The sequence below is a fragment of the Phyllobates terribilis genome, unplaced genomic scaffold (assembly GCF_046119375.1).
Source record: "Phyllobates terribilis strain yellow unplaced genomic scaffold, ASM4611937v1 Scaffold_6__1_contigs__length_29720123, whole genome shotgun sequence".
Classification (NCBI taxonomy): domain Eukaryota; kingdom Metazoa; phylum Chordata; class Amphibia; order Anura; family Dendrobatidae; genus Phyllobates; species Phyllobates terribilis.
In genome coordinates, this window is record NW_027362766.1 from 455,403 (window position 1) to 483,098 (window position 27,696).

Consider the following 27,696-nt stretch of genomic DNA (forward strand, 5'->3'; position numbering starts at 1 on the left):
CACAGCTAGAAGCCCAATATTTTTTCAGAGGTAGATGCAGAAAAAAATATATTCAGTTTGCAACCTGATGGAGGTCAGTATAGATGGACTAATACAACAAGTCCCACACACAGCTAGAAGCCCAATATTTTTTCAGAGGTAGATGCAGAAAAAAATATATTCAGTTTGCAACCTGATGGAGGTCTGTATAGATGGACTAATACAACAAGTCCCACACACAGCTAGAAGCCCAATATTTTTTCAGAGGTAGATGCAGAAAAAAATATATTCAGTTTGCAACCTGATGGAGGTCAGTATAGATGGACTAATACAACAAGTCCCACACACAGCTAGAAGCCCAATATTTTTTCAGAGGTAGATGCAGAAAAAAATTTATTCAGTTTGCAACCTGATGGAGGTCTGTATAGATGGATTAATAGAACAAGTCCCACACACAGCTAGAAGCCCAATATTTTTTCAGAGGTAGATGAAGAAAAAAATATATGCAGTTTGCAACCTGATGGAGGTCAGTATAGATGGACTAATACAACAAGTCCCACACACAGCTAGAAGCCCAATATTTTTTCAGAGCTAGATGCAGAAAAAAATTATATTCAATTTGCAACCTGATGGAGGTCAGTATAGATGGACTAATAGAATGATGCTATGCCCAAAAGATTTTACTTCACTAGGTGCAGTAAAAAAATTGGTATTCTATACACAGGTGGTATATCTTGCAACACAGATAGGCTACTCCACTGACTAACACACTCTGCAATAGGCCAAAAAGGATTAGCTTTGCTAGATTCAGCCAAATGCTGTGAAAAAAACTTGCACAGCACTGGCACAGACCTGCCTGGCAAAAACTGATAGGAACTGATGTAACCTAGTCCTGAAAAGGACTGCAATTACAATTAGTCTTTACTCCCACAACCTATCTATTTAAGAGCACAGACCTGCCTGATAAAAGTCGTAGGAAATGCTGTAACCTAGTCCTTAAAAGGACTGCAATCACAACTATTCCCTACTCCCAAGCTATCTGTAGATTTGTGCGAAAATTGGCTTGAAATTAACAAGGTATAGCGCACACAGCAACAGCGGTGCCGTCTAACACGCAGCTGCAGCAGTGAGAAAATGGTGGCGACGGGGAAAATGGCTTGGTCTTATAGGGCAAGGACATGTGACATACACTGCCAATGACACATGCCCTTGCTTGTGTGAAAAAAAGCACTTCGCTCCGTGTGTGCGCTGCTGATAGGCTGACAGATTGCACCTCCCCACTGTAAATGCGGGAAAGAGAAAAAAAAAATGGAGATCTTCATTGTTCCTGCAGAGATCCATCCCCTGCCCCTCCCCCCACCCCGCTGTACACTCAAACTGCGTATTAACATTAATTTTCATAATTACTGAGAAAAAATCCAGTTATGATTTTGGTGCACGAACAGTTATCGAACATAACCTCGAACAGCCGAATTTTTCTCAAACTGTTCGTGTTCGCCGAACGGCTCGAACACCGCCCAAAACAGCTCGAATTTGAGATTGGCAGTGTATGTCACATGTCCTTGCCCTATAAGACCAAGCCATTTTCCCCGTCGCCACCATTTTCTCACTGCTGCAGCTGCGTGTTAGACGGCACCGCTGTTGCTGTGTGCGCTATACCTTGTTAATTTCAAGCCAATTTTCGCACAAATCTACAGATAGCTTGGGAGTAGGGAATAGTTGTGATTGCAGTCCTTTTAAGGACTAGGTTACAGCATTTCCTACGACTTTTATCAGGCAGGTCTGTGCTCTTAAATAGATAGGTTGTGGGAGTAAAGACTAATTGTAATTGGAGTCCTTTTCAGGACTAGGTTACATCAGTTCCTATCAGTTTTTGCCAGGCAGGTCTGTGCCAGTGCTGTGCAAGTTTTTTTCACAGCATTTGGCTGAATCTAGCAAAGCTAATCCTTTTTGGCCTATTGCAGAGTGTGTTAGTCAGTGGAGTAGCCTATCTGTGTTGCAAGATATACCACCTGTGTATAGAATACCAATTTTTTTACTGCACCTAGTGAAGTAAAATCTTTTGGGCATAGCATCATTCTATTAGTCCATCTATACTGACCTCCATCAGGTTGCAAATTGAATATAATTTTTTTCTGCATCTAGCTCTGAAAAAATATTGGGCTTCTAGCTGTGTGTGGGACTTGTTGTATTAGTCCATCTATACTGACCTCCATCAGGTTGCAAACTGCATATATTTTTTTCTTCATCTACCTCTGAAAAAATATTGGGCTTCTAGCTGTGTGTGGGACTTGTTCTATTAATCCATCTATACAGACCTCCATCAGGTTGCAAACTGAATATATTTTTTTCTGCATCTACCTCTGAAAAAATATTGGGCTTCTAGCTGTGTGTGGGACTTGTTGTATTAGTCCATCTATACTGACCTCCATCAGGTTGCAAACTGAATATATTTTTTTCTGCATCTACCTCTGAAAAAATATTGGGCTTCTAGCTGTGTGTGGGACTTGTTGTATTAGTCCATCTATACAGACCTCCATCAGGTTGCAAACTGAATATATTTTTTTCTGCATCTACCTCTGAAAAAATATTGGGCTTCTAGCTGTGTGTGGGACTTGTTGTATTAGTCCATCTATACTGACCTCCATCAGGTTGCAAACTGAATATATTTTTTTCTGCATCTACCTCTGAAAAAATATTGGGCTTCTAGCTGTGTGTGGGACTTGTTGTATTAGTCCATCTATACAGACCTCCATCAGGTTGCAAACTGAATATATTTTTTTCTGCATCTACCTCTGAAAAAATATTGGGCTTCTAGCTGTGTGTGGGACTTGTTGTATTAGTCCATCTATACTGACCTCCATCAGGTTGCAAACTGAATATATTTTTTTCTGCATCTACCTCTGAAAAAATATTGGGCTTCTAGCTGTGTGTGGGACTTGTTCTATTAATCCAGCTATACAGACCTCCATCAGGTTGCAAACTGAATATATTTTTTTCTGCATCTACCTCTGAAAAAATATTGGGCTTCTAGCTGTGTGTGGGACTTGTTGTATTAGTCCATCTATACTGACCTCCATCAGGTTGCAAACTGAATATATTTTTTTCTGCATCTACCTCTGAAAAAATATTGGGCTTCTAGCTGTGTGTGGGACTTGTTCTATTAATCCATCTATACAGACCTCCATCAGGTTGCAAACTGAATATATTTTTTTCTGCATCTACCTCTGAAAAAATATTGGGCTTCTAGCTGTGTGTGGGACTTGTTGTATTAGTCCATCTATACAGACCTCCATCAGGTTGCAAACTGAATATATTTTTTTCTGCATCTACCTCTGAAAAAAATATTGGGCTTCTAGCTGTGTGTGGGACTTGTTCTATTAATCCATCTATACAGACCTCCATCAGGTTGCAAACTGAATATATTTTTTTCTGCATCTACCTCTGAAAAAATATTTGGCCTTCTAGCAGTGTGTGGGACTTTCTCTATTAGTCCATCTATACTGACCTCCATCAGGTTGCAAATTAAAAATAATTTTTATCTGCATCTAGCTCTGAAAAAATATTTGGCCTTCTAGCAGTGTGTGGGACTTTCTCTATTAGTCCATCTATACTGACCTCCATCAGGTTGCAAATTAAAAATAATTTTTATCTGCATCTAGCTCTGAAAAAATATTTGGCCTTCTAGCAGTGTGTGGGACTTTCTCTATTAGTCCATCTATACTGACCTCCATCAGGTTGCAAATTGAATATAATTTTTTTCTGCATCTAACCCAGCCAATAGTTTTGGCCTAATACCACAGTTTGGCCACTCAGCTCTGCTCGGTTCCCATCCATTGTTTTTTTGTGCAAACAACTCCAGAGTTGTTAATTAGTTAACCACCAAAATGAGTGGAAAAAGGCCTGCTGCTGGTGGAAAGGGGAATAGGCGTGTTGGGAAGGGGAAAAAAGGTTGTGTCCGTGGGGTAGGTGTTAAAGCAACAGTAACATCTGCAGAAGAAAGACCATCTTCCAGCCAAACTAAAATGTCTACTTCTTTTAGCGGACAATGTGATAAGATCCCTTTCTTACGGCCACGCCAATCGCTACAAATTCCAGATGAGGCACAAAAACAGCAGGTGCTTCAACGGATATCAAGTGCTCCTTTAAGTGGGCTCTCCTCCACATCAACTTCAACATCACAAATACTCCAGTCCTCAAAGGTGTCACCACAATCGCACTTGCTTCCTCACAGCTCCCAAATCTCCAGCTGCCCGTCTGAGTATGAGGTAGAACAGATGGTTGAGTCTGCAGAGCTGTTTACTCATACTATAGCCTGGGAATCAGAGGTCGACTCCAGCGCTTCTGTGAATCCAGACGAGGAAATGATCTGCACTGATGCCCAGAATCTTTATGAGTCGGATCCAGGACCAGACGCAGAAGGTTCTGACCATAATGTACACCCTCATTCCCAAACTGTAACTCCTGTTGGTGGAGACAATGAGGAAGACGATGATAAGACTCAAATACCTGATTGGAGCGACAACTTTAGTTTTTTGTCAGGGCAGGAACAGGTTGGCTCTGAGGACGATGGGTGTGATAACGCACAGGGTGATGATGATGAGGTTGGAGATCCCACTTACTGTCAACCCACAGTCAGCCAAGAGATGAGGTCAGCAGAGGAGGTGGAGGAAGATGCTAGTGACGACGAGGTCAGGTTGCGCCTTCCTGGACAGAGACGTAGTACTGGAAGCACGTCAACAACTGCATCCTCAAACACAACTCTGCCTCTCACCACAAGTCGTGGTGGCTCTTCAGGTCGCATGGGTGCTAAGCCTTGCATAGCCTGGGCACTTTTTCAGATCGATAAAGATGACCCAACTCGTGTTATCTGTAACATTTGTCAGCAAAAGCTAAGTAGAGGCCAAAAAATACATAGTTTGAGTACTTCATGCATGAACCGGCACATGGACATGAAGCATAAGTTGCAGTGGGAAGCTCAGTGTGCTACAATGCGGCCTAGCCGGCCGGGCCAACCACCGTCTGCCATATCTTGTGCATCCGCGGCCTCTTCATCCTCTGTGACTGGGGGGACAGCAGTCACACCTGTTTTGGGGCGCAGACCTGCCACCTCTTTACCCGCAACAGCCAGCGTGATTGGAAGGTCATCATTTTCTTTGGAGGTGGTAACACCAGCAGGTGTTGAGCGCTGTCCGACATCGATAGCACCACCTTTGGATCAAGGCAACCTAACATGTCCGCCTGCATCTTCCTCACAGACCGGCAGTTTGCCGGGGACACCCTTATCAACCCCGTCTAAGCACAATAGCCAGCCCTCGATCCCTCAGATGTGGACAAGTAAAAGACAATTTCCTCCTAGCCATGAGAAAGCTAAGAGGTTGAATTTCACCATCTGCAAGTTCTTGGCTACAGAAATGCTGCCTTTCCGCCTGGTGGACACAGAGGATTTTCGAGACCTTATGTCCGTCGCAGTGCCCCAGTACCAGATGCCCAGTCGGCACTACTTCTCAAAGAAAGGTGTGCCTGCGCTCCACCAGCATGTCGCACACAACATCACCGCTTCTTTGAGAAACTCTGTGTGTGACAGGGTGCATTTCACCACAGACACTTGGACGAGTAGGCATGGACAGGGGCGTTACATGTCGCTGACTGGGCACTGGGTAACTATGGTGACAGCAGGACAAGGGGCTGCTGTCCAAGTCTTGCCGTCCCCACGAGTTGTGCGTCAATCCTCTTTATGTCAAAGTTCCTCCACTGCTTCTGCCTCCTCAACCTCCTCTCGGTCTTCCACCTGCACCCAAAGCCTGTCTGGTCATGCCACAAGCTTTCTAACTGCGCAGAAGGGATCCTGCACACCTCCTTACTATGCTGGCAGTAGGGCTCAACGTCATCAGGCGGTTTTTACATTGAAATGTCTGGGAAATGTGAGTCACACAGCTGAGGAGTTGTGGTCAGCTCTGGAGAACCAATTTCATGAATGGTTGTCTCCACTGGACCTGAAACCAGGGAAGGCCGTGTGCGACAATGCTGCAAACCTGGGTGCGGCCCTTCGCCGGGGCAATGTCACACACGTGCCTTGTATGGCTCACGTGTTGAACCTGGTTGTCCAGCAATTTTTAGCCCACTATCCCAGACTAGATGGCCTTCTGCAGAGGGCACGGTCGCTGTGTGCTCACTTTCGCCGTTCGCATCCCGCAGCTCAGCGACTTACATCTCTACAGAAGTCGTTGGGCCTGCCACTTCACCGGCTAAAATGCGATGTGCCTACCCGGTGGAATTCAACTCTGCACATGTTGCAGCGACTGTGGCAGCACCGACAAGCCCTGGTGCAATACGTTCTGACGTATAGCCTGGGCCAACGAGATCCAGAGGTGGGGCAAATCACGCTGGAGGAGTGGTCTCAGATCAGGGACCTATGCATCCTTCTGCACAGTTTTGAAATGGCGACGAAGATGTTTAGTGCTGACGATGCCATTATCAGCATGACTATTCCGGTGATTTACATGCTGGAGCACATGTTAAACAGAATTCGGAGTCAGGTGGTGGCACAAGAGGAGGTGGAGGAAGTAGAGGAGGAGGAGTTGTATGCGGAAGGGCTAACATCTGCAAGGTCCAGACGGTCGGCAGCACCAAGGCGGCAGGCATGTGAGGGTGGGGGAGATGGTTTTACCAGGGCGCATGGTAGCAGCCAAACTAGTGAGGAAGGTGCAGGAGCCCAGGAAGAAGTGGAGGACGAACTGATGGAAGACTCATCAGATGAGGGAGACCTTGATCACATTTCTGTTGTGCGAGGTTGGGGGGAGAGGACAGAGGAAGGAAGCATGATTGTTACCTCGCCACCAACACAACAGGGACTTGGTGCTCCTGGATGCGCAACACACATGAGTACCTTCTTGCTGCACTACCTGCAACATGACCCTCGAATTGTGAGAATTAGAAATAATCCTGACTACTGGGTTGCCACACTGTTAGATCCCCGGTACAAAAGTAAATTTGCAGAAATTATTCCTGCCATAGAAAGGGATGCACGCATGCAGGAGTATCAGCAGAGACTGTTGCAGAATCTTACATGTGCTTTTCCACAAAATACCAGTGGTGCACGTAGTGAATCTCACAGTTCCAACTTGCCAACCGTGGGACCGTCAAGTGTTCAGCACTCAAACCGTAACAGAACCACAGTATCTGCTGGTAACATCAATTTTGCGGAATCATTTCACCACTTTTTTAGCCCATCCTTTGCAAGGCCACAGGAGACAAGAAGTCTGACACATAGTCAACGCCTAGAGACGATGGTACAGGAGTTTCTCCAAGTAAACATTGAAGCCACGACTGTGTCACTGGACCCTTGCTCTTTTTGGGCTTCCAATCTGGATAAATGGCCGGAGCTAGCCACTTACACCTTGGAGATCTTGTCATGCCCCGCAGCCAGCGTTCTGTCTGAACGTGTGTTCAGCGCTGCTGGTGGTGTAGTGACAGATAAGCGCACGCGGCTCTCCACTGATAATGTAGACAGACTCACGTTCATAAAGATGAACAAATCATGGATCCGAAACGACTTTTCTACCCCTGTGTCATCCTGGGGAGAGTAAAAGCTTGATGATTGGTTAAAATCACCCTACCAACCGTTTTAAGCTTTCAAATTACTAATCATGTTTATCTGTATCTTGGCTGGAAAATAATTTGGGCTTTGTAGCAGTGTGCAGCACTGATTCTATTAGGCCATCTATAATAAGCTCCACCATATTTAAAATTAAAAATAATTTTTAGCTGCATCTAGCCCGGAAAATAATTTTGGGGCTCCGAGATGCGCAAGACACATAAGTGCCTTCTTGCTGCACTACCTGCAGCATGACCCTCATATTGTCAGAATTCGAAGTAATCATGACTACTGGGTTGCCACACTCTTAGATCCCCCAAACTTTTCGATCAACCTTTTCATTTTAATAAAGACCAAAAAAATGGTCATTTTTGAAATTATAAGCATTAGCAGGTTGTTAGAAACTGAAATCAAACAGTTTTCAACTCAAAACTTTATTCTAGGTGATGTTACATTTTCACATAGGACCCCTTGTTCGAAAGGAGCTTCTGAACTCTCTCGTCCATTGAATTTGTCAGGTTTTGGATGGTTTCTGCTTCAATTGTTTTGCATGAGGACAGAATACCCTCCCAGAGCTGTTGCTTAGATGTGAACTGCCTCCCGCCATCATAGACACTCCTTTTAATGATGCTCCAAAGGTTCTGAATGGGGTAGAGGTCAGGGGAGCATGGGGGTCACACCATAAGTTTGTCCCCTTTTATGCCCATATCAGCCAGAGATGCAGATGTTTTATGTGCAGCATGAGATGGTGCATTATCATGCAGAAAAATGATCTTGCTGTGAAATACACGGTTCTTCTTCTTGAACCATGGCAGGAAGTGCTGTTTGAGAAAATCCACATACATTATGGAGTTCATCTTTAGCGCCTTCAGGGATCCTAAAGGGGCCGACAATCTCTCTCCCCATGATTCCAGCCCAAAACATTACTCCACCTCCTCCTTGTTGGCGCTGTAGCCGTGTTTGCGTGGGGTGTCCATCAACCAGCCATCCTCCACTCCATCCATCTGGACCATCGAGCGCTGCACGGCACTCATCCGTGAACAAAACAGTTTTGAAATCAGTCTTCATGTAATGTTTGGCCCACTGGAGCCGTTTCTGCTTGTGTGAAGTGGATAGAGGAGGTCGACAGGATGGCGTATGCACAGCTGCAAACCTCTGAAGGACCCTGCATCTTGTTATTCGGGGGACGTTGGACTCACAAGCAGCTTCAAAAACTTGTCTGCTGCTATGACAAGGCTTTTTTGCCGCTGCTCTTTCAACCTGACGTAATTGCCTGTAGGAAAGAGTCCTCAATGTACTGTGAATCAGCTACATACTTCTTGATTGCCAAGACACTTCATCCTGATCATCGCACAATGTTGATTGTAGTCATGCCTTGACCTAAACACTCCACAATTTGTTGCTTCTCAGCAGCCGACACATCCTTTTTCTTTCCCATTTTGGCAGAAAATGTAGGCTGCTTAATAATGTGAGACAGCCTTCTTAAGTAGTCTTGCCTTTCATTGGACACACCTGCCAAATTAGAACAGGTGTCTGTAATTGCTTACAGTGATATAAAGAGCCCTGACACACATCACCATCAATGAGTTTAACTGACAAACAAACAAATTCTTCCCTTATCACTCCTAAACACTTTTTGCATAATAATTTGGAACACAGTGTACATGTGCTTTTCCACAAAACACCATTGGTGATTGTGAAAGGTGATGAAAATGTTCTGACGCGCCCCCTGGGCCTTGGGACACCCGGAGCCGGACCCTTTTTGGTGGATGCTGGTGGTTGTAGTCTCCGTGGCGGCAACCCGGTTCCGTGGCTCAGGGCGGTCAAACCAGTGGCGGAACTATTTATGTGGTTTTGATGTTTAAATGTCCGACTACGCCACCCGTGGATTGCGGTCAGAGTGAACCGCCGCTCCAGGGCAGACCGCTGAGGCTGGTGTTGTGGGTGCAGCAGAGTGTAGCATAACTCCCCACGGGAGGAGTATAGCCTCAGGGCAGTGTATGCGGAGGATGGGGGTGATGGTGCAGGGCAGCAGCAGTAATGACACGGAGTCAGTGATGCAGTCCAGGGCCTTTACTCACAGTTCTTATTATCCAGACCACGTCTGCAGGTAACGGCTGCCCACGTCGTACTGTGCTCACCAGGTGAGGGGCTCAGACAACTCCCAGATAACTTTGGAGTGCTTCACAGGACCCCCTTTGTGTGTCCTTTGTCTGGCCTTTCTTACCAACCCTTCTGTCCGGCTGCCTCGGGCCTCCTCTTGGTAAACTTGGCGCCAGTTTCCCTGACCCTATGTGGTGCCTTCCTAGCGGGTGTAGCGAGGGGCTGCGCCACATAAAATGTCACAGCCTCCTGTTTCTAGCTGAGGGTCGTTTCCTGCCTCCACTAGTTTCGGGGACCGGTCTCCCCCTTTGGCCTGACCCCTCCACGCAGGTGGATTCGGGCGTGCGGTGGCGACTCACCCGTCCGCACCCCTGAGATCCCTTCGTTCCTCGTTCCTGGAGCCTTCTCCGCTCCTCTTCCTTCCTTCTCCCTCTTCCAGGCCTGGGCCTCTGTTACTAGGCCCGCCTCCGGAGCAGAGCTCATGCAGAGCCCCTGCTCCCTGCCACTTCTGCTCAGACTTCTCTGCACTGAACTAAGATGGTGCCCACCTTTTATACTCCCTTCTCAATGCACCCAGGAACTGCTTCCTCCCTGCTCCTGCACTACAGGGTTCCCCTTCATCAGTGTTCCCTCCCCCCACTCCAGCCAGGGACAGGGACTGTCGTGCCCATCTCAGGGGCATATTGGTCGCCCTGCCCCACGGCAATGTGGTGTAATGCATGCAGGTGTCGGGTCCTGATCCACACTACATCCTTACCTGAGAGTGAGATATCACACCTCTGGGTGAGGTGCAATACCTCTGTAGCAACCGAGCCCTCAGGGTGCTACAGTTCCATTTATCTTCAGCCTAGGTGACGTATTGCGATACAGGGCCGTGATTTTGGCTATAAAAGGGTCCCCTAGACCCCTACCCCAAGCTTTTTAAGAGAATCATATATGGCGTGCCAGGAGACTCTATGGAATGCTTTCTCAGCATCCAACGAGAGTATCTAATTACAAATTTTTAACTGCATCTAGCCCAGGAAATACTTTGTGTCTAGTAGCAGGGTCTGCTAGTCAGCGGATTATCCCGGCTGTTAAGCAAGCTACACCACCTGTAGTTTGGACACTTCATTTTTTCAAAGGAAATGCTTCGGGACCACGGGATACTCAGTGAAGAGCATCAGGAGGCACCCCAAGGCATAGGGGCTCGGACTGGCAGTAGGATGCCTTGCGGTGGACAGCCGAGCTCGATCCTTATAAAAGCTTTTTAACTGCAGCAGCTTTAGTGGACGCTACTGGAGCTGGAATTACGCGGCTGCTGGCATGAGACTTGCCCTCCAATAGATCCTTGTAAATGGATTTAAAGTGTATTTATTCAAATTAGAGAGACAATTTAAATTAAAAAGCTTAGAGCTGCCTCCACCACAGGGGGGCTCGCTCGACCCACCAGCGGACAGGCACCAGTATTGGGAGAGGGGGGCTGGCCGTCAGGGTTCACCGCGGCTCTGGCACAAACCCGGCGACACGGAGGTGGCACGGGCAGGAGCGGACTGAACGTGTCGGCTTCTCACTTTTTGGATTTTAGAAGGGCATGACATGCCTATATCTGTGTCTCCCCCTCCTTTTACTCCTCCACCTCTTTTCTTTTCGCATGACTATATGTACTTGTCACTTTTCCATGTGTTAGTTGTGTCTTCTGAGCAGTTTGTCAGCTTTTGGACACCTTTGAAGGTGTTTTCTATGTGTTTCTATGTGTTTTTGTTTGCCTGCCATTGGTTTTAACGGTGTTCGAAGGTGTTCGACGAACAGTTCGACGAACAGTTCGGCGAACACACGGGTGTTCGACGAACCGAACCGAACTCGAACACTACGGGGGTGGCTCAACACTACTCCTTATATGCCTTGTAGGTGCTGGCCTGCCCTGCTGCTAGTGTGGTGTCTGAGCGTGTTCATCATCACTGATAGGTGCACATGCCTCTCCACGTAAAATGCAGACAGACTTACTCTAATTAAATTCAACAAGGACTGGATATCTCCACAGTTTGTAATCTCTACAGATGACAGCCAGCCAACCTAAGTTCACCAAAAATTCAGATTCATGCTACTGCTGTTAACAGCACCCCATTCTCATAAAAAAAAACGTTTCCTTCCTTCGTCAACCATTACTCAACCCAGAGGGCTAATTTTTAGAAATCGTATGTGACGCGCCCCCTGGGCCGTGGGGTACCCAGTGCCGGGCCGGTCGATGCTGGGGTATGTCACAGTGGCGGTGACCCGGTCCGTGACCCAGGGCGGTCAATAAAAGGAGTTATGGATAGGGGATTTATAGTGTTTTTATAGAGTTCGTGACGCCACCTGTGGAACGCGGCTAAAGGGAGCCGCCGCTGCGGAGCAGTCCTCTGAAGCTGATGTTACTGCAGCAGGGATGGTGTGGCTCTCCACAGGAAGAGCTAGCTCCAGGGCAGTGTGGATATTGCAGGTTGTGCTGGGCGTTGTAGTGCAGGGGTTGATGGCGCAGCAAGAAACACAGAGACAATGAAGGGCAGTCTCAGGGTCTTTACTTACAGTTATTGCAGTCCAGATTACAGGCGCCAAAGGCATCTCCCTCGTCATGCTGTGCTTAATCAGTGAGGGGTTCAGTCCACCCCCAGATAGCTCCGGAGTATTTAGCAGGACCCCCTTCTGTGTCCTCTCCCTGGCCTTTTCCCTGCACCTCATACCTAGTATCTCCAATCCGGTACCCGTGGACCTTAGCGGGCGACGTCTGTTCCGTCCCCTGGGTCCTATGTGGCTACCTTCTCGGTGAGACTGGCATGGACTTGTGGCTACAGGACATAAAGTCCTGCAGCCTCCGGTTTCTAGCTGAGACTTGCAATCTTCTACTAGTTGAGGGACCGGTTCCCCTTAGATGGCCTGACCCCTCCACCACCGGGCAGATGCGGGCATACGGGTGGCCTTCTGCACGGCCCGTACCCCTAAGGTCCTTTCTTCTGTTCCTGGAGCCTCTCTGCTCCCTCTCCTCTCTTCTCTCCTTCCTCTCAGACTTGGGCCTCACTGGCTAGGCCCGCCTCTGGAGCAGAGCTCCTGCAGAGCCTCTGCTCCTTTCACTTCTTCCCTCAGACTAGCCTCTCTTTCCAAGATGGCTTCCCAATTTATAACTCCTCTCATGTGCTCCCCCCTAAGCTACTTCCTCCACCCACACCCACTACATGGTTCCCCCCCTCTCTGGGTTCCCCCCACTCCAGCCAGGAAAGGGGCTCAGCAAGTACGTGGGAGGCATCTTGCCCCTCCTGCTGGCTTGGAGTGCTGTGTTGGATGCAGGTTTTAGGGTCCTGAGCTGTACTCCTTCCTTACCTGAGAGTGAGATACCACATCTCTGGCTGAGATGCAAGACCTCTGTGGCGACCGAACCCTCAGGGGCGGCACATATGCACATTGTGCAGTGGACAAACCAGGACAGTATTCCTACTCCAGCCTAACTACTATTTGTGATTGGAGGCCCTTGCGATGATGGTTTCCTGCTTCAACCATGACTCAGCCCAGAGGGCTAATTTTTAGAAACCCTATGCACATTGTGCAGTGGACAAACCAGTCCAGGACAGTATTCCTACTCCAGCCTAACTACTATTTGTCTTTTTTTTAACCATTATTCACATTTTATTAATAGCCAGATAAAATCATTTGCGTATATTAGTCTAAGTCCCGGGAACCATGGAAAGGTAAGGATGATGTTGGTTTATTATTTTACTTTTATTGCAGAAGACATTGGCTTCAGCTGGAATGGGTGTGACGGTAAGTATGGTTTAATTTAGAACAATAAAGAATTGTGTGCTTATTTCAATTAAAGGACTTTATTCTGGGTGTTTGTGTTTTTTTTTTTAACTTTGACTATGGGGTTGGTAATGAGGGTGTCTTATAGACGCCTCTCCATTACTAACCTGGGCTTGATGTCAGCTGGCATTATAAGCTGACATCAACCCCAGCCCTATTACCCCACTGCCACCGCTACAGTTCTGGGGAAATGCGCCATTTCTGGGGCGGCTGACAGCTGGTGTTTCTAGCCTTGGAGGGGACCAATATTCATGGCACCCTTCCTGGGCTATTAATATCAGCCCCCAGCTGTCTGCCTAGCCTTTGCTAGCTATTAAAATAGGGAGGACCCCACGTCATTTTTTTGGGGGGTCCCTCATTTTAATAGCTAGTAAAGGCTAGGTATTCAGCTGGGGGCTGATATTAGTAGCCTGGGAAGCTCCGTGGGTATTATCCCCTTCCCAGGCTTCAAACATCTGCCCCAGCCGTCTGCTTAACCTCCGCTAAAGACTAAAATTACGGGGAACCCCACGCCAATTTTTTTTTTAATAAATCCTTTATTTTAACACTAAATGACAAGTGCAGTAATCAACACTATCACTGTACTTCTTATATATGTGACTGACATGTTTCTATCTATCTAATCTATGTGTGATGCTCTATTCTTTCTGTTCTAAATTGTCGGGTACTGATGCTGAATTGCTGGCCGGCTTTTTTAAAGAGAGTGTCTTCTGAGCAGTTTGTCAGCTTTTTGACACCTTTGAAGGTGTTTTCTATGTGTTTTTATTTGCCTACCATTGGTTTTAATGGTGTTCGACGGTGTTCTAAGGTGTTCGATGAACAGTTCCACGAACATCCCGGTGTTCGACGAACCGAACCGAACCCGAACACTACGAGGGTAGCTCAACACTAGTAGTAAAGTGTCAAGAAGTCTACTCTTCCTATATAATCGGTGGAATATTGACAATCAAAATCTCTGAACTATTTGGAGAAGCTTTTCCAACCCATCCTGGAGGGAGGCATCATATATCCTTTGTCCTTTGACTTGCACAAGTGATATATTTGATATTGCATTTTTGGCCTGTTACATGTAATTTAGGTTAGGTTTGGTAGTTGTTCTTGTGTGTCTGTAAAAGTGTCTTAACACTGCAACAAACTTATTCCCAGAAACCATATGTGAGTCAGAAATGCATGCAGGCATATTCTCCAGGCTCTTCCCATTCTGTTTCATCACTTTCCCATCCATTTCAGCCTTTTCCTCAGGCCCCCAGACCTCTTTGCAGAAAATTACTCTAATTTCCCATTGACTAACATTGTACTCGCTATTCGGAATGAATACGCGATTATTACAAAGTACTCGTTAGTCGTTACGAGTATAGCAATTACGAATATTACGTTACTCGCTCATCACTATACGTCAGCCATCTTCATGATGATTGGTTGGAGTTACTTCCGGTAGCTGAATTCTCATATAACAATTATCAGAGTGCCTCCACTAAGTTCACACCTTTCTTTGCCAATCTGGGTTACCATCCGAGTATCTTACCTAGGTCTCCGATTAATGCTCCGGTTCCGGCTGTAGAGGACAGGCTGACTGCGATGAGGCAAAATCTGGAGGTTCTGAAGGAGTCTCTGACCGCAGCTCAAAAAAGTTACAAGAGATCGGCTGATAGATTCCGTGAACCGGCACCCATGTTCAAGGTAGGAGATTCCATGTGGTTATCCACTAAAAATATAAACTTCACGGAAACGTGGACAGAAATTCATCAGCCCTCTCAAGATCAATGGTATTGTGAGTTCTGTGGCCTGCTGTCTGAAGTTGCCTAGGACTATGAAGGTACACCCAGTTTTCCATGTTTCCTTACTAAAGTTTGTATCTCCTAATACCTTTCAGGGACGTGTTGTGCCACCTTCACAGCGCAGCCTGTGGTGATTGATGGGCAAGAACAATTTGTCGTGGAAGAAATTATTGATTCTAGGATTCGCAGGAATCAGCTCCAATATCTGATAAGAAGGCTGGAGTATTTCCCTGAAGAAGACTCTTGGGAACCTGTGGAAAACATCAATCCCTAACAGAAAATTTCTCATTTCCATCAGAGATTCCCTGAGAAACTGGATCCAGGACCATCCTGAGCCCGCTTCTAAGGAGGGAGTAATGTCAGGACATTGAATATTTTTGATTACATTTTGGGCATTTTTGCCCTCTTTCAAGATGGCGTCTTTTGTCTCATGTGCCCCTTTTCTTCCTGCCTTATAACTCCACCCCAGCCTTTAGTCAGTGCTAGAGTATTCTGCCTGTGTCCTATTCCTGGTGTAGAGCCCAGGGGGGGAATGGGGAGAACTCGGCGCCCGGGCCTTGTTATGGCCTGACCCTGGGGGGTGTCGTGGTGGTCGGCTCCCGGGGCCATACCCTGGGCTTCTCCTTTAAAAGGGTGTATGATTATATTATTAAGTTTGTGACGCCACCTGTGGTGTCTGGTGAGGATCACCAGCGCTGCGGCAACCCACTGAGGCCGGTGTTAAGGCAGCTTGCGTGGTATAGCTCCCCACAGGTGGAGCTAGGCCTCAGGGCAGCGGGGATTTAAGGATGCTGGACAGATGGGACCCAGCCGGGTCAGACCAAGAACAGGGACAGACACAATAGTCACTTCAGTACCTTTTACTGATGGAAATTCAGGCACGTCCTGGAGCACTGTAGGATGAAGGGTGCATATCAGGATCCTCCCCAGTGAGCGAGTGTAGGGCCTCCTGTTTCTTGCCTTCGTGTGGTAAGTTTCTGACCTGCCTGGAGCTAGGCCTAACCTGGTTTCTGTACTACACCGGCTGACTTTGCGGTAGGGCCTTCTCTTGGAGCACGCGCTCCCAGCTTGCGGGGCCTCTGTGACTCATGGCTCTGTTACTTATCAGCTCTTGAAGTCTTCCAGAGATTCCGGTTATGTCCTACTGGGTCATAGAGATCCCGGTAAGCTCGGACCTGGTGTCTGGTATATGCTTTCTGGGGTGAGCTTGTACAGCTCCTCTGCCCCCAATGCTACTCACTTTCCACTCGCCTTCGGCCACGCTCGGGCCCTCACTAGGCTATACACACTAGCGGCAGCTTGCCGCGCTTCACCGATCTTATGGTGCCGGCACACCTTGAGCGCTAACTGAGCTACAACTGCATCTGGACAGGGTTCCACTGCAGGCTGACCTCACTCAGACTTGACTCTCTGTAGACTCCAGACTAGACTGAGCTCGACTCTGTATTCAGGTCTGTACTTGCTGAACTCTCCAGAGGAACTGACTGCCTAGCTCCACCTTCCCTATTTATATCCCTAACGGGCTCCCTCTGGTGGTCTGAGGTGGAAGGTGGAGGTGTGTGTATGCTGTGAGGGCCTCTTGTGGAGGAATCCGTTAATGCACCCCTCTAGGATCTGTGGCTCCAAGCACAGCTGGGTGCCACACTGTTCCTGGTGGCTTCCTGGCTTCTTGCTTTCCCCTGCAAACCTGTGTGAATCTCCTGTTACCAGCTCCCTGAGATTCTGCTGCATACACTTGTTACCAGCATTCCTTCTTCTTCTGGCTGCTCGTGCTGCTTCCTCTGAGCCTCAGTCCCCACCTGCATTTGCTAACACGTAAGCTGGTTTCTGCTCTGACTCTCCTTCGTTAATTAGTTGCAGAGCACGGTACTGTGCTGCACTATCTGAGACTTCCTACCCAGGCCTCCCTGGATGATCTAATATATTGTATGGACTTACTTATGTAGCACCCTGAGGATTCGGCTGCTACAGGGGTATTGCACCTCAACCCAGAGGTGTGATATTCCACTCCCGGGTAAGGAAGGAGTGTGGAACTGAGCTCAGATAGACTGCATGCACTACATACATCCCATTCCAGAGGAGCAGGCCGACGGTACTCCCACTTAGAAATGTGCAGGTACAACCGAGCCTGTTCCTGGCTGGAGTGGGAGGGGGGTGGTACATCCCATGTAGTGTAGGGGCAGATAGGGGGAGCAGTCTGGGTAGTGATAGGAGCTCATTGGGTGCTGGTCACCTGAGCTCACACATAGAGGGATATATAAGGAGGGCACCAACTTAGATCAGGGTCAGACGCTGAGAACAAGTCAGTAGGAGAGGAGAGAGAAGGAAACAGCAGCCCTGGAGAGAGAGAGAGTGGAGCAGAGAAAGACCCAGAGGGGGAAGACTGAAGGGACCCAAGAACCCAAATTAGAGCACCGGGTGAGGAGTCAGCAAGAGGGTACCGGAACCCAAGCTGGTGGGGGCAAAGACATTCCCCAGCCAGAGACCGGAGACCGTGGGCAGTGTCTGTCACGGTCACCCACCACATTCACCCCGAAGGCACACCACATGAAGGGTCAGGGAACCCAGGGCCAAGGGTGTCCCAAAAGAAGGCCCGAGGGAGCTGGACCTAGGTGAATCACTGGTGGGGACGGCTGAAGAAAGGACAGAGGGAGAGCTCAGGGCCACGCTCTGGACTTGTTTGGGGGTTGGCCGGATCCAGGACCTGGTGGACGCAGCACGGCTCGGGTGGTCACTAGCAGCTGGAGTGACCAGTACAACATCAGCAGTAAGTAAACACCCTTAAGTGCACAACCCGAGTCTGTCTTCATTGCCGGCTGCATCGCACCACCACAACCCCCATCCTCTGCGCCTGTCCCCTCTGAGGCTATACCCCTCCCGTTGGGGGTTATCTCACCAAGCTGCGCACCCACCATCAGCCTCAGCGGACCCTGCAGCAGCGGCGGCCACAGTGACCGCATCACAACGGGTGGCGTAGTCGACACAAAAGAACTTTAGTAACATCTGTAAAGCTGCCACATAACACTTAGCTTGACGCCCTGGGCACGGGACCGGGTCACAGCCGCTCGGAGACTACAACCCCCCATCTGATCCGGTGCCGGGTATTCCCCTCAAAAAGGAATATGTCCCAGGGGGCGCGTCAACTTTGGCGTAGTCGGCAGGATTACGTGCCCGCAACACCCGGGTACTGCGTGCCTGAAGAAAAGTGCAAGTTTACCTCAGAAAGAAGACTCCTGCCGGTTCCGGAGGGTCCACGCCATCGGACTCCATCACCAGTCGTTTCCCGCCGATTGTCCGCCATTTCCAGCTTGTTCCCGCCATCTGCAGAGTTTCCCGCCACTGGGCGACGCTTCCCGCCAAAACCGCAGATTTCCCGCCTTGGAAGAGCAGCGGACGCCATTATGGGCGTGCCAAAGGAGGGCAAGAGGCCACCTCCCATCGTGGGCCAGGACAGAAAATGGCGCCAAAAGTGGAAACCGCCCCCACCAACAGAGACTGTGATGCTGGAGGTGTCTGTCAGCGTGAAAGAACTCCCCCTGGAGCTGACAGTCACCGAGTTGCCCCGGGACCGCCCTCTAAGTGGGAGGAGACGAAAGAGAAGAGAAAAGATGGGTGCCGCCTGGAGCAGTCTGGAGCGAGCGCACCCGGAGGCAAGAGGTCTAACGAGGAGTAGCGGAGGAGCTTACCCGGAGATGGAGAGAAAGCAGAACAGCACCGGCCCGCTGGCCAGGAGTCTGCTAGAGACCGAGGAAGGAGGGCAGAGCAGCACCGGCCCGCTGGCCAGGAGCCTGCCGGAAGCAGAGCAGAGCAGCACCGACCCGATGGTCAGGAGCCTGCTAGAGTCCACAACCCCGCTAGGTCTAGCGGAGATCTTAGCGCAGCTCCCCCGAGACCGGGAGTGTGCACAGACTGCCCTGGAGGGCCTCGCACGGAGGATGGCCCGGGTGCAGCGCGAGATACTGGCGGAGTGGAGCCGGGAGATGACCCAGCAAGCTGAGACCAGTCAACGGAGCACGCTACCCTGGAAGAGGAAGCAGACCGCCTCTGAGGATGGCGCGGGAGGACCCAAGGCCGGAGACGGCGCCGAGGAGGGAGCCGAACGCATGGAGGCAGGTAAAGGGGACGCCTATACCCCAAGCCGTGACACCGCCCACCTGCCCCGGTTCCCCGTCGCAGAGCCCGAAAGTCCCCCGTCCGTGCCAGTAACCGCCATGTCACCGCTAATGACTAGGCCCCAACCGGAAGCCGCCGCCGCGACCCCTGTGACGTCACACGCCTCGACCCCGAGCGTGACCAAGCAGGAAGTACCACCAGCCTGGTCGCAGGGCCTAGAATTCCCGGGCGTCGCATCACCAACAGCGCCCCCTACCTCCGCGGAGCCTCCGGCCTGGCCGCAAGGCCAGGTAGCCCAGGGCGCCGCTGTCCTAACGGTGCCCTTCACCTTCCAGGTGCCCCAGGCCTGGCCGCAAGGCCTGGGCAACCCGAGCGCCACCACCACCGCGCCCGCACCCGTAAAACCAAGAGTGCCGCATCTGGGAGAGGACCTGTTCGCCCAGCATACGTGCCTGGACGGGTCTGAAGTAACAACCAGCTATAAGCAAAGAGCAGGAGGAAGATGCCGTTGAGTGCGGCAGAGCAGGAGCTGTAAATAGTTACCCAATCGGGGTATATAGAAACTGAAACTGTTGCTGCTAAAATAGTCTCCGTTGGGACCAGGGAACTGTTTACCCGTTAACCCCTTCATCCTACAGGCTGAGGACTGTGAGCAGCCATTCCCTACCCTCTACCTGGCCGAGGACTGAGAGCGGCCAACTTCCCCTGTATATAGTTGCGCGTCCTAAAGCGCCCCCTACCGGTTTTATAAGAAAACCAGATTTTTCTAAGAGACTGTCGCACTTTTCCCGGACACACGTTGCACAGTGTCCGGAGGAGGAACCAGAGACAAGAGAAGTCTACGAGAATGTTTATATAAAAAGTTTTATATATATATAATGTTTATATGTTTTATATGTTCATATAAAAATTTTGTATGTTTTGGTGTTTTATGTCTTACAGCCCGAGGACGTGCTGTGATTTACCAGGGGGGAATGTAGCACCCTGAGGATTCGGCTGCTACAGGGGTATTGCACCTCAACCCAGAGGTGTGATATTCCACTCCCGGGTAAGGAAGGAGTGTGGAACTGAGCTCAGATAGACTGCATGCACTACATACATCCCATTCCAGAGGAGCAGGCCGACGGTACTCCCACTTAGAAATGTGCAGGTACAACCGAGCCTGTTCCTGGCTGGAGTGGGAGGGGGGTGGTACATCCCATGTAGTGTAGGGGCAGATAGGGGGAGCAGTCTGGGTAGTGATAGGAGCTCATTGGGTGCTGGTCACCTGAGCTCACACATAGAGGGATATATAAGGAGGGCACCAACTTAGATCAGGGTCAGACGCTGAGAACAAGTCAGTAGGAGAGGAGAGAGAAGGAAACAGCAGCCCTGGAGAGAGAGAGAGTGGAGCAGAGAAAGACCCAGAGGGGGAAGACTGAAGGGACCCAAGAACCCAAATTAGAGCACCGGGTGAGGAGTCAGCAAGAGGGTACCGGAACCCAAGCTGGTGGGGGCAAAGACATTCCCCAGCCAGAGACCGGAGACCGTGGGCAGTGTCTGTCACGGTCACCCACCACATTCACCCCGAAGGCACACCACATGAAGGGTCAGGGAACCCAGGGCCAAGGGTGTCCCAAAAGAAGGCCCGAGGGAGCTGGACCTAGGTGAATCACTGGTGGGGACGGCTGAAGAAAGGACAGAGGGAGAGCTCAGGGCCACGCTCTGGACTTGTTTGGGGGTTGGCCGGATCCAGGACCTGGTGGACGCAGCACGGCTCGGGTGGTCACTAGCAGCTGGAGTGACCAGTACAACATCAGCAGTAAGTAAACACCCTTAACTGCACAACCCGAGTCTGTCTTCATTGCCGGCTGCATCGCACCACCACAACCCCCATCCTCTGCGCCTGTCCCCTCTGAGGCTATACCCCTCCCGTTGGGGGTTATCTCACCAAGCTGCGCACCCACCATCAGCCTCAGCGGACCCTGCAGCAGCGGCGGCCACAGTGACCGCATCACAACGGGTGGCGTAGTCGACACAAAAGAACTTTAGTAACATCTGTAAAGCTGCCACATAACACTTAGCTTGACGCCCTGGGCACGGGACCGGGTCACAGCCGCTCGGAGACTACAACCCCCCATCTGATCCGGTGCCGGGTATTCCCCTCAAAAAGGAATATGTCCCAGGGGGCGCGTCACTTACAAATATATATATATATATATATATATATATATATATATATATATCCGTGTATGGACTTGATAAAGACTTACTTGTTTTCAAGCATCCTCAAGTGTGAACTGCGCTTTACAGACTGCTCTGCTGATTGCATTTCCCCTGAGTGTTTATGGACTTTGAGTTTTCGTCTGCACTTGTTTGAAACACCGTGTATTTATAATATAGTCTTTGCCTCCTATAAACTGTGTTCTGTAGTATCTTTGTTCCACGCAAGAAGACTCCTGAGTTATACATTATAATTATTGCAGGATACTCTAGCCAGTAAAGGAGTCTGCTGGAACAATGTCTGCAGAAAGCAAATTAGAGCAGGTGTATTCCGTAATTAGATCTTTGCAGAAAGATGTGGAAGGTCTGCAAAAAAAACCACAATGAACAAGTGTTTGGACAAACTTTACAAGTGACTTTATCCTCTGGGCTACCGCCACCAGCTAGGCCACCTAAGTTGCCTCCATTCAGATTTAATGGTGATTGTGACAAACTTCGTGGCTTTGTGAATCAGTGTATGCTATATTTTGATGTACATGCTGACTGCTTCCTTACTGATAGATCCAAAGTATTGTGTGTAATTATGCTGCTGACCTCACGAGCGCTCGCCTGTGCAAATCCAATGATCGAGTCTCGTGATACACGGTTAAATAATTTGGATGATTTCTTAGCCGCTATGGCATTAATGTTTGATGACCCTAACCGCCGTGCTACCGCTGAGTCAGCTTTACTATCTTTACGCCAAGGTAAACGTTCTGTTATTGAGAATGCTACTGAATTTAGGAGATTAGCGGTAGATACGAATTGGGACAGTTATGTGACGCGCCCCCTGGGCTTGTGCTGCTTCTGCTGCGCAGGGGGATACCCGGAGCCGGATCTGCTGGGGATAGTAGTCCTCGTGGCGGTGACCCGGTCCGTGCCCAGGGTGTCAAACTAAGCGGCGGAGTTTAGTATAAGATGTTATAGTGTTCGACTACGCCACCCGTTGAATGCGGTTACGAAACCGCCGCTGCAGGGCAGACCGCTGAGGCCGGTGGTACAGTTGTGCAGCGTGGGTAGTATAACCCCCAACGGGAGGGGTATGGCCTCAGGGCAGCGGACGTGGATGATGGGGATAGTAGAATTGCTCGCAGGCACCAGGAACCACTCAGAGACGGTGCGGTGTAGTTCAGGGTCTTTACTGGTGGCAAAGGTAGACCCTCCCGGGAGTACTGGCTAGCGATCGGGGCCTGGTCAGTCCGTGAGCAGATAGGATCCCCCTGGCCAGGCGGAGTTGTAGGCCTCCCCACTAATTGTACTCTTCCTGGCTACCTTGCTAGAAGCGGGTAAAAGTAGCCCACGTCCCTGAGTGTACCGTGTGGTGCTCACCCGTATGGCCGGTGACTCGGGGCCTTCTGGTAGCCTCCGCTCCACGACAGCGGTGCTGGTCCCTTGCGTGTGACCGTGCCTTCGGGTTTCTTGGCCAGAGGACCTGAAATCCCCTGCCGGTCGGTTTCTGCTGCTGGGTATGGAACAGTCCCCACAGCCTCGGACTCCGTGTCCGGTGAGATCTCTTCAGCCAAGGCGAGCTATCTAGCTTCCAGCCTCTGGCACTCACTCCTGCTCCTACAGAGCTCCTGTTGTCACTTTCCCTGCAACTGCTCCACACCAGACCAGACTGTGTCTCTGTCTGGGACTCCTCTTTTTCTCTTCTCTACTCTCTACTCTCTACTCACTAACCCTACCTCAGCCCCAGTTTATATAGGGGAAGTTCTTCCCCTCCCAGGACTGGGCAGGATGTGTGGCATGCTTAGGATTCCTGACCAGGAGACCTCCCACCTGCTCACAGACGTAATATTGCTATTACTGTGGTAACCAGACCCCTGGGGTTCCACATTCCCCCCTAGTAAAATTTAGTACTCCGGGACTAAACATATTTTTGAAAACATAACAGGGTATAAACAGGAACAATACAATAAGGAAAAACACATTTCACCAAAGAACAGGGAGCCGTAACCAGGTAGGGGTCTGTTCTGCCCCGAGTCTTTAACAGTCTTTAGTCCGTTCCTGGGTTACGCTCCAAACATATATACAACAGAGTTCCGGTTAATCCACAAAAGACACCTATAAAATAACTAGAAAAAACATAATTATTTACAAGCAACAGTAAACAGGTAAATACCAATAAAACAGTCTGAACACTTTAGATCCTCCAACGTACGGGCAACTGGCCTCTAGTGGTTCTAGTAGACCTACGGAGCTGACTGGCTGGTCCTGCACTACAGGGTGTAGGAGGTGTTAAAGGTAAGCTGGGCAGCTGTCTACGGACTCTTTGGCTCACTAGGGGCACGGCAGGCTCACTATAAGCAGAGGGTCGATTCTCCTGGTCTGCTTGTGTGGGGTCTTCTGCCTCCTGGACTGGCTGCTCTTCCAGCTCTACCTGTTTTTCCGTAGGCACTTGGGATGCTGGCTGGAGGAAGGTGAGGACGGGTACCACAACAGCGCCATTTACCTGTGTCCAAGACCGAGGGAAGTCTCCGAGTACAGTACTGACCATCTCTTCCCTTTCCTCTGCGGGTCGAGGGTTTTATTGATCTTCTTCAGGGTTTCGTAGTTGCTCGGGACACTTCTTCAGGTGATCTCGGGAGACAATGGCTGTGGTTTCTCCTCCATCCTTACTGATTGTGCAGACTTTCGGGTTTTCATGGCTTGAGGGCAGTACGGTGTACGGGTCCTTTTCCCACTGGTCGTCCAACTTGTGGAGCCGTCTTTTCCTCTTCAAGACCTGCTCTCCAGGCACCAGGGGAACAGCGGGAGCATACTGGTTGTAAGTCTTCTCCTGTCTTTCTCTTGCTTGACGGAGACTTCGCTCAACGCTCTCCTGTACTTTCCGGTACTGCTGCTGCCTCTCTGTGTCCCAGTCTGCTTCTGGTGAAGTGTCCTCGGGTGTCAGGACTCCCATATCCAGATCAACAGGCAGCTTACCAGGTCTTGCTCTCATTAGGTAAGCCGGGGTACAGTTGGTAGAAACTACAGGGATGTGGTTGTATAGGTCCACCAGATCAGGCAGTTTCTCAGGCCACAGACTGCGTTCTTCCAGGGGCAATGTTTTCAGAAGGTCTATCACCACCTGGTTCATCTTCTCGCAGAGTCCATTGATTTGCGGATGATAGGGTGTTGTTCTTATCTTCCGGCAGCCATACAGAGTGCAGAACTCCTGGAAGACTTCCGCTTCAAAGGCAGGTCCTTGGTCCGTCAGTACCTGCTCTGGGTATCCGTGTGGACGGCAGAAGTGCTGCTGGAAGGCTCTAGCTGCTGTTTGAGCCGTTAAGTCCTTGACGGGGACTACAACCAAGAACCGGGAGTAGTGATCCACGATGGTTAACGCATAGACGTAGCCACTTCTGCTAGGGGCCAGTTTTACATGGTCCAAGGCTACCAGTTCCAATGGCTGCCTGGTGACGATGGACTGCAGGGGGGTCTTCTGGCTGGCACGGTCCTTCCTTCTTAGGTTGCATGGACCACAGTCTCTGCACCACCTCTCGATGGTTCCTCTCATGCCTACCCAGTGGAATCGCCCGCGCAGCAGGAACTCCAGCTTCTTCCATCCGAAGTGCCCAGCTCCGTCGTGGTATGCCTCCAGTACCATAGCCGCGTCTCTTCTTGGCACCACTACTTGCCAGATCAGTTCATGCGTCCGGGAGTTAACCATTCTGCGGCACAGTCGACTCTTCTCAGCCCACAGTTGCTTGGTCTCCTCCGGAGCGTCTGGGTCAAGGCGGGCATCTGGCTGAGTCAGCATCTCCTTCACCAGTCGGACGGCGGGGTCACTGTCTTGCGTTTCTGCCCAGTTGTAATGAGGTAAGGGGTTGAACGTAGCGGATTGCTTACCCCTTACACGGTGGGAATACTGGGTAGTCCCATGACGGTGAAACGGTTCAACTTCTTCCAGTTCCCCTGGATCTTCCCCTACGTCCGGTAGGTTTGGCATTCTGGACAAGGCATCCGCGTTGGTATTGGAGCGTCCTGCCCGGTATTTGATCGTGAACTCATAGTTGGACAGGCGGGCCATCCATCTCTGCTCCAGGGCACCGAGTCTTGCAGTGTCCAGGTGTGTCAACGGGTTGTTATCCGTGTACACGGTGAACCGGGAAGAGGCGAGGTAGTGCTTAAAGCGTTCGGTGACTGCCCACACAACTGCCAGGAACTCTAGCTTGAATGAGCTGTAATTCTCAGGGTTTCTTTCGGTGGGTCGCAGTTTTCGGCTGGCGTAAGCAATTACCCGTTCTCTCCCCTGCTGGATCTGGGACAGTACGGCTCCTAGCCCGATGTTACTTGCGTCGGTGTAGAGGATAAAGGGCTGGCTGTAATCCGGGTACGCCAGGATTTCATCCCCCGTGAGGGCCATCTTCAGCTGGCGGAAGGACTCTTCTTCCAACTTCTCCCATCTGAAGGGCGGCTTCTGGTTCTTGGCCTTCCTGGACTGGCCTATCAGGAGGTCCTGCATAGGAGCTGCCTTTTTGGTGAAACCGGGAATGAACCTTCGGTAGTAGCCTACCAACCCGAGGAACTGCCGCACTTCCTTTACGCTGGAGGGTCTTGGCCATTCCTTAATCGCGGTGATCTTATCAGGGTCGGGAGCCACTCCGTCAGCACTCACCACGTGTCCCAGGTACTGCACTTTTGGTTTTAGCAGGTGACACTTCGACGGTTTCACCTTCAGACCGTAGTTTGCCAGGGCTTCGAACACTTCCGCCAGGTGTTTCAGGTGGTCCTCGTAGGTTTTGGAATAAACTATAACATTGTCCAGGTACAGTAGGACCGTCTCAAAGTTCCGGTGTCCCAGACAGCATTCCATCAATCGTTGGAAGGTTCCTGGTGCGTTGCAGAGTCCGAACGGCATGCAGGTAAACTCGCTAAGTCCCATCGGGGTGGTGAATGCGGTCTTCTCCCGGTCCGCCTCTGCTACAGGAACCTGCCAGTACCCGCTAGTGAGATCCAAAGTGGAGAAGAAGTTAGCAGATTTTAAAGCAGCCAAAGACTCCTCTATCCTTTGTAAGGGGTACGCATCTTTGTGTGTGATACGGTTGATTTTCCAGTAATCTACACACATTCTCATAGTGTTGTCTTTCTTTTTAACCAAGACTAGTGGAGCTGCCCAGGGGCTACAGCTATCCCTGATTACCCCAGCCTCCTTCATGTCTCTAAGCATCCCCTTGGCGTGTTGGTAGTGTGCAGGGGGTACGGGTCGGTATCTCTCCTTTATGGGAGGATGGTCTCCCGTGGGGATGTGGTGTTCTACCCCCTTTACTCGCCCGAAGTCTAGCGGGTGTTTACTAAACACTCTCTCGTACTCTCGAACCACCCGATAGATTCCCTGTTTCTGGTGTGAGGGAGTGGAGTCAGTACCCAAATGCAGTTGCTGACACCAGTCCTCCATTTGTTGCTTAGAGCCGTTACCTTCCTCTGGATGAGATGGAGGCAAGGGTTCCACGGACTGTACAGAATTTTGGTTGATGGTATACAATTTGGCTAGCGTAGCATACCGGGGCAGGTACACTTCCCTCTTCCCGATATTTATTATGCGAACGGGCACCCTCCCATGGCGTACATCAACCACCCCCCGTGCCGTCAAAATGGTGGGCCTACTGTCTGAGTAGACGGGTTCTACCATTGCTTGGTAGTCTCTACCTCTGAGACCAATAGCTGCCCGGCACCAAATCATCATCTCACTTTTTGGGGGCATGGCAATAGGGAACGGGTCACACATTCTCACGCTACCTATCTCACCACCGGAGAGTTCCACTTGTTGCCGTCGCATCAGTGCCCGGATCTCTTTTTGGAGCACTCGCTGCTGACCGGAGCTGGCGTTCTTGGCAACCTGCTGTAAAATGAGAATCACCTCTGCAAGACAATTTTCAATCACATTAGTTCCCAGAGTTATCTTTGGGTGACTCTCGCGCTTGTCAATGTCTACAATGATCAGTCCCTGTGCTGCCAGATCGACTTTACCGATTTTAATGATCATCTCTTTAAATCCGATCTGTGGCACGGGCTGACCATTGCTGGCGATGATACTCAAGTCGTCGTCTGGGTAGCGGGTTATATCCGAGTCATTCCAGTACTGCTTGA

General features: G+C 50.0%; 1 protein-coding gene across 1 annotated transcript in view; it reads right to left on the reverse strand.

Annotated features, from left to right (window-relative positions):
- LOC141152618 (C-X-C chemokine receptor type 6-like) overlaps positions 1 to 27,696 on the reverse strand; it is a 218,247-nt gene that overhangs the window by 159,378 nt on the left and 31,173 nt on the right. The gene's annotated exons all lie outside the window — the stretch shown is intronic.